Source organism: Carcharodon carcharias, chromosome 13 (genome assembly GCF_017639515.1).
Source record: "Carcharodon carcharias isolate sCarCar2 chromosome 13, sCarCar2.pri, whole genome shotgun sequence".
Lineage (NCBI taxonomy): Eukaryota > Metazoa > Chordata > Chondrichthyes > Lamniformes > Lamnidae > Carcharodon > Carcharodon carcharias.
Window position 1 is genome coordinate 52,868,552 of NC_054479.1, and position 7,163 is coordinate 52,875,714.

Consider the following 7,163-nt stretch of genomic DNA (forward strand, 5'->3'; position numbering starts at 1 on the left):
GGACTGAGAGAGAAAGAGAGAGAGAGTGGGACCGGACTGAGAGAGAGAGAGAGAGAGAGAGTGGGACCGGACTGAGAGAGAGAGAGAGAGAGTGGGACCGGACTGAGAGAGAGAGAGAGAGAGAGTGGGACCGGACTGAGAGAGAGAGAGAGAGAGAGTGGCACCGGACTGAGAGAGAGAGAGAGAGAGAGAGAGTGGGACCGGACTGAGAGAGAGAGAGAGAGAGTGGGACCGGACTGAGAGAGAGAGAGAGAGAGAGAGAGTGGGATCGGACTGAGGGAGAGAGAGTGGGACCGGACTGAGAGAGAGAGAGAGGGAGTGGGACCGGACTGAGAGAGAGAGAGAGAGGGAGTGGGACCGGACTGAGAGAGAGAGAGAGAGGGAGTGGGACCGGACTGAGAGAGAGAGAGAGAGGGAGTGGGACTGGACTGAGAGAGAGAGAGAGGGAGTGGGACCGGACTGAGAGAGAGAGAGAGAGAGAGTGGGACCGGACTTAGAGAGAGAGAGAGAGAGAGAGAGAGTGGGACCGGACTGAGAGAGAGAGAGAGAGAGAGAGAGTGGGACCGGACTGAGAGAGAGAGAGAGAGAGAGAGAGTGGGACCGGACTGAGAGAGAGAGAGAGAGGGAGTGGGACTGGACTGAGAGAGAGAGAGAGAGAGGGAGTGGGACCGGACTGAGAGAGAGAGGGAGTGGGACCGGACAGAGAGAGAGAGGGAGTGGGACCGGATTGAGAGAGAGAGAGAGAGGGAGTGGGACTGGACAGAGAGAGAGAGGGAGTGGGACCGGACTGAGAGAGAGAGAGAGAGAGGGAGTGGGACCGGACTGAGAGAGAGAGGGAGTGGGACCGGACAGAGAGAGAGAGGGAGTGGGACCGGACTGAGAGAGAGAGAGAGAGAGAGGGAGTGGGACCGGACTGAGAGAGAGAGAGAGAGAGAGGGAGTGGGACCGGACTGAGAGAGAGAGAGAGAGAGGGAGTGGGACCGGACTGAGAGAGAGAGAGAGGGAGTGGGACCGGACTGAGAGAGAGAGAGAGGGAGTGGGACCGGACTGAGAGAGAGAGAGAGGGAGTGGGACCGGACTGAGAGAGAGAGAGAGAGAGGGAGTGGGACCGGACTGAGAGAGAGAGAGAGAGAGGGAGTGGGACCGGACTGAGAGAGAGAGAGAGGGAGTGGGACCGGACTGAGAGAGAGAGAGAGAGAGAGGGAGTGGGACCGGACAGAGAGAGAGAGGGAGTGGGACCGGATTGAGAGAGAGAGAGAGAGAGAGAGAGGGAGTGGGACCGGATTGAGAGAGAGAGAGTGGGACCGGATTGAGAGAGAGAGAGTGGGACCGGATTGAGAGAGAGGGAGTGGGACCGGACTGAGAGAGAGAGAGAGAGAGAGTGGGACCGGATTGAGAGAGAGGGAGTGGGACCGGATTGAGAGAGAGGGAGTGGGACCGGATTGAGAGAGAGGGAGTGGGACCGGATTGAGAGAGAGAGAGTGGGACTGGATTGAGAGAGAGAGAGAGGGAGTGGGACCGGATTGAGAGAGAGGGAGTGGGACCGGACTGAGAGAGAGAGAGTGGGACCGGATTGAGAGAGAGAGAGAGTGGGACCAGACTGAGAGAGAGAGAGTGGGACCGGACTGAGAGAGAGAGAGAGAGAGAGTGGGACCGGACTGAGAGAGAGAGAGAGTGGGACCGGACTGAGAGAGAGAGAGAGTGGGACCGGACTGAGAGAGAGAGAGAGAGAGGGAGTGGGATCGGACTGAGAGAGAGAGAGAGAGAGAGAGGGAGTGGGACTGGACAGAGAGAGAGAGGGAGTGGGACCGGACTGAGAGAGAGAGAGAGAGAGAGGGAGTGGGACCGGACTGAGAGAGAGAGGGAGTGGGACCGGACAGAGAGAGAGAGGGAGTGGGACCGGATTGAGAGAGAGAGAGAGAGGGAGTGGGACCGGACTGAGAGAGAGAGAGAGAGAGAGAGGGAGTGGGACCGGACTGAGAGAGAGAGAGAGAGAGAGGGAGTGGGACCGGACTGAGAGAGAGAGAGAGGGAGTGGGACCGGACTGAGAGAGAGAGAGAGGGAGTGGGACCGGACTGAGAGAGAGAGAGAGGGAGTGGGACCGGACTGAGAGAGAGAGAGAGAGAGGGAGTGGGACCGGACTGAGAGAGAGAGAGAGGGAGTGGGACCGGACTGAGAGAGAGAGAGAGAGAGGGAGTGGGACCGGACTGAGAGAGAGAGAGAGAGAGGGAGTGGGACCGGACAGAGAGAGAGAGGGAGTGGGACCGGACTGAGAGAGAGAGAGAGAGAGAGGGAGTGGGACCGGACTGAGAGAGAGAGAGAGAGAGAGAGAGTGGGACCGGACTGAGAGAGAGAGAGAGAGAGAGAGGGAGTGGGACCGGACTGAGAGAGAGAGAGAGAGAGCGAGTGGGACCGGACAGAGAGAGAGAGGGAGTGGGACCGGATTGAGAGAGAGGGAGTGGGACCGGATTGAGAGAGAGAGAGTGGGACCGGATTGAGAGAGAGAGAGTGGGACCGGATTGAGAGAGAGGGAGTGGGACCGGACTGAGAGAGAGAGAGTGGGACCGGACTGAGAGAGAGGGAGTGGGACCGGATTGAGAGAGAGGGAGTGGGACCGGATTGAGAGAGAGGGAGTGGGACCGGACTGAGAGAGAGAGAGTGGGACCGGATTGAGAGAGAGGGAGTGGGAGTGGGACCTGATTGAGAGAGAGAGAGTGGGACCGGACTGAGAGAGAGAGAGAGAGAGAGTGGGACCGGACTGAGAGAGAGAGGGAGTGGGACCGGATTGAGAGAGAGGGAGTGGGACCGGATTGAGAGAGAGAGAGTGGGACCGGATTGAGAGAGAGGGAGTGGGACCGGACTGAGAGAGAGAGAGTGGGACCGGATTGAGAGAGAGGGAGTGGGACCGGACTGAGGGAGAGAGAGTGGGACCGGATTGAGAGAGAGGGAGTGGGACCGGACTGAGAGAGAGAGAGTGGGACCGGATTGAGAGAGAGGGAGTGGGACCGGATTGAGAGAGAGGGAGTGGGACCGGACTGAGAGAGAGGGAGTGGGACCGGATTGAGAGAGAGGGAGTGGGACCGGATTGAGAGAGAGGGAGTGGGACCGGATTGAGAGAGAGGGAGTGGGACCGGATTGAGAGAGAGGGAGTGGGACCGGATTGAGAGAGAGGGAGTGGGACCGGATTGAGAGAGAGGGAGTGGGACCGGTCTGAGAGAGAGAGAGTGGGACCGGACTGAGAGAGAGGAAGAGAGAGAGAGAGAGAGTGGCGCTGGAATGGGCGAGAGGGACAAGAGGGCGGTGCTGGAATGGAGTGAAGAGGGCGGGTCTGGAACGGGGAGACACAAGTTGGAATAAGGGTAAAACGAAAGCAAGGGTCCATACTCTCTTTAGTTAAGATATTTCTGGGGAGTTCAATCCTGTGATTTGCACATCATGTTCCAAATGGTAAATCCTTGAAGCTCCTGGCGGTCTAGATGACTGTGTGCCGGAGGTGCCTCTAAATGGGGCAGTTTGAGTTCTGGGTTTTGGTGCTTGAATGGCAGCTGGTTTGTGGATAACACATTCCAGGATGTGGTCACCCCCCAGTGAGGGAAAGGGTGACTGCCAGATAGAAGAAGGGGACTAAAGGAGTGAGGGAATCCCCCAAGTGCATTTCACTCGCAAACTGTTTTTTGGCCTTGGAAAACAGTGAGAGTGAAGGTTCTTCTGTGGAGGCCAACTAGAGCCAAGGCCATGGCACTGTGTGGCCCAGCTACTCAGGAAGTGAGGAAGAAGTGTGGAAGGGCAATAGTGGTAGGGAATTCATTAGTGAGGGGAGTAGACAGGCACTTGTGTGGCTGTAGATGTGACTCCAGGATGGTATGTTGCTTCCCGGGTGCCAGGGTCAATGATGTCACAGAACATCTGCAGGGCTTTTTGAATGGGGAGGGGAACAGTCAGAGGTCATGGTCCATGTTGGGTCCAATGACATAGGAAGAAAGAGAAATGAGGACCTGCAAGCAGACTTTAAGGAGTTAGATAGGACGTTGAAAAGCAGGACTTCAAAGGTAGTAATCTCCAGATTATTCCCGGCGCCACACAGTAGTGAATATAGAAACAGAAGGATAGAGCAGATGAGTACATGGCTGGAGAGATAATGCAGTAGGAAGGACTTTAGATTCCTAGGGCACTGGGATTGTTTCTGGGGGAGGTGGGACCTGTATAAATTGGACAGATTACATCTGAACAGGAACGGGACCAACATCCTCATGAGGAGGGTTTGCTTATGTTGTTGGGGTGGATTTAAACTAGATCAGCAGGGATCTTGAAAAGTAGTTCAGAGGGGAGAGAAGCTGAAATGGAATTAGAAGTTAAAACGCGAGTAAGCTGAGTCTGGAAGGCAGAGGAACCATAGACTAGATAAGAAAGTAGTGAGTTTAGCAAGGCCAAATGGAATATATTTTAATGCAAGAAGCCTGAGGAATAATACAGATGAGCTGAGGGCACAGATGGGCATGTGGGAGTATGATATCATAGCTATGACCAAGACTTGGCTAAAAGAAGGGCAGGATTGGCAGCTCAACATTCCTAGTTATAGGGTATTCAGACGAGATAGGAGGTTAGAAGAGGAGTGGGGGGGTCAAGGAGTCAATTATAGCAGCGAGAAGGGATGATATCTTGGAAGGATCATCAAATGAGGCCATATGAATAGAAGTAAAAAACACAAAAAGGGCAAATACGCTGTTTGTGTGTGCTATAGGCCTCCAAACACTCAAGGAGAGATGGAGATCAAATATGTAATTAAATTTCAGAGAAGTGTGAGAACAATAAGGCAGTAATTGTAGGGGATTTTAACTACCCAAATATTAACTGGGATAGTTTGCAAGGTAGGGAGAGAGCAAAATTCTTAAGTTGCATGCAGGAGAACTTTTTTAGCCAGTATGTAGAAAGCCCAACAAGGGAGGAGGCAGTTCTGGACCTAATATTCGGAATTGAGCCCGGGCAGCTGGAAGGCGTATCAGTAGGGGAGCAGGAGATAGTGACCAAAACTCTGTTAGATTTAGGATAGTTATGGAAAAGGATAAAGTTGGTCCGGGAATAAAAGTTCTAAACTGGGGAAAGGCTAATTTTACTAAGATGAGATACGATTTGGCCCAAGTGGACTGGGAGCAGCTACTTGCAGATAAAGCTGTGTCGGAGCAGTGGGAGGCATTCAAGGAGGAAATAGCGAGATAACAGGGCCGTAAAGACAAAGTGGGGGACCAAGTCCAGAGAACCCTGGATGTTAAGGGACATAAAGGTTAGGATTAAGAAAAAAAGAGAAGCTTATGGCAGATACAGAGGGCTCAATACGGCAGAGTCCCTAGAGGAGTATAAAGTGCAGGGAGGATCTTAAAAAGAAAATTAGGAAAGCTAAGAAAGTACATGAGAAAGCATTGGTGGGTAGAATAAAGGAAAACCCAAAGGGCTTTTTTTAAAAAAATATATAAAGAACAAGAGAATAACTAGGGAAATTGTGGGGCCATAGAGGTAATCTATGTGTGGACCCGCAAGACATAAATACAGTCCTGAATGGAATACTTTGCGTTGGTCTTCACAATGGAAAAGGACAACGCAGGTATAGAAATCAGAGTGGAGGTCTGTAAAATATTAGAGGAAATTAACTGAGTGAGAGGAGGTTCCAGCGGGTTTAGCAGCCTTAAAAGTGGATAAATCCACAGGCCTGGATGAGATGTATCCCAGGCTGTTGAGAGAGGCAAGGGAAGAGATATCAGGGGCCCTGGCAGTAATTTTCAAATCCTCTCTGGCCAGAGGTGAGGTGCCAGAAGACTGGAGGACTGCTAACATTGTCCTATTATTAAAAATGGGACAAAGGGATAGACCAGGTAATTACAGGCCAGTCAGGGATGGTCAGCATGGTTTTGTTAAGGGATGGTCATGTTTGACAAATTTGATCAAATTTTTTGAGGAGGTAACCAAGAGTTTTGATGAAAGTAATGCATTTGATGTGGCCTACATGGACTTCAGCAAGAGATGAGCGTGAGGCCGGGCTCGAGAGATGAGTGGGCGAACGAGGCCGAGCTCGAGAGATGAGAGGGCGAGTGAGGCCTCGCTCATGAAAGTGTTACGACTGATGCGGTTGGTAAAGCGGAGTTATTTTAAAAATCCCAGAGGGAATCTTTAAACAACTGTCATAACCTATAATTTTAAGTGTTAAGTTTGAGATGCGACTCTAAATTCAGGAATCAGACCGCTAGTTCTCGAGCTTTTACATTAAACTAAATGAAACATTTTATTAATTTATACAGGTTAAAAATATATATACACGTGGCTACAAATTGCTATTATCATAACTTTTAACAAATTCCCAAACTAAGCTCCGTTAAGGCATCAGCAACCCATAGACTTAACCAAACACCAGGCAAAGCATTTTCACCTTACGAATTCAAAATTAGGTTCTTTTCACTGGAGCCAATTAGGGGCTTACAGCTGCCTTTTGATCTTACATTGCCTCTGCCTGCACACCCACAAGCTACTCAAGTTATACCAACCACCACTGATTAAATTCAAATTCTCATTGTCTCACCAGCCTTTTTGAATTTTATCTGTTAACAGTGAAACACCATTCATAGTACCAATTTTATTAGTAATATAAGCATATTGCTTAGTAGCTGCTAGAAAAGTGTCAAGTTTTCACCCCACTTCTTGAATGTTCTATTCAAAAAAGCAAATGCACGCTATCTCTCTTACGTTTCAAATCTAGTACACATCAAAGCACCCAGACTAGCTGTCTTTAATCCAGTTAAGACATACCCGCAGATTAAACCTCTATTTTAAAACAAAAATATTTTCCAAAATATATACATTAATAGCTTCATGACCGAGAGAGCAAGTGAGGCCGGGCTCGAGAGATGAGAGAGTGAGCAAGGCCGGGCTAGAGAGAGTGAGATCATGTGAGATGGATAAACAAGGAAGATGACATAGAAAGAGGGAAATTGGGTTAAAGAGAGCAAAGCATCCTAATTAAAGAGAAAGCTGCCCAGCGAGCCTGCTGTAGATAGAGAAATTTGGAAAATCAAGAGAATGAGTGAAGTCTGAAGATATTCTGAAAGGGCCAGTGAATAAGACTAAAATCTAGGAAACTTGACTCATACAGGGAGGAGCCTAGAACTCATGATTAA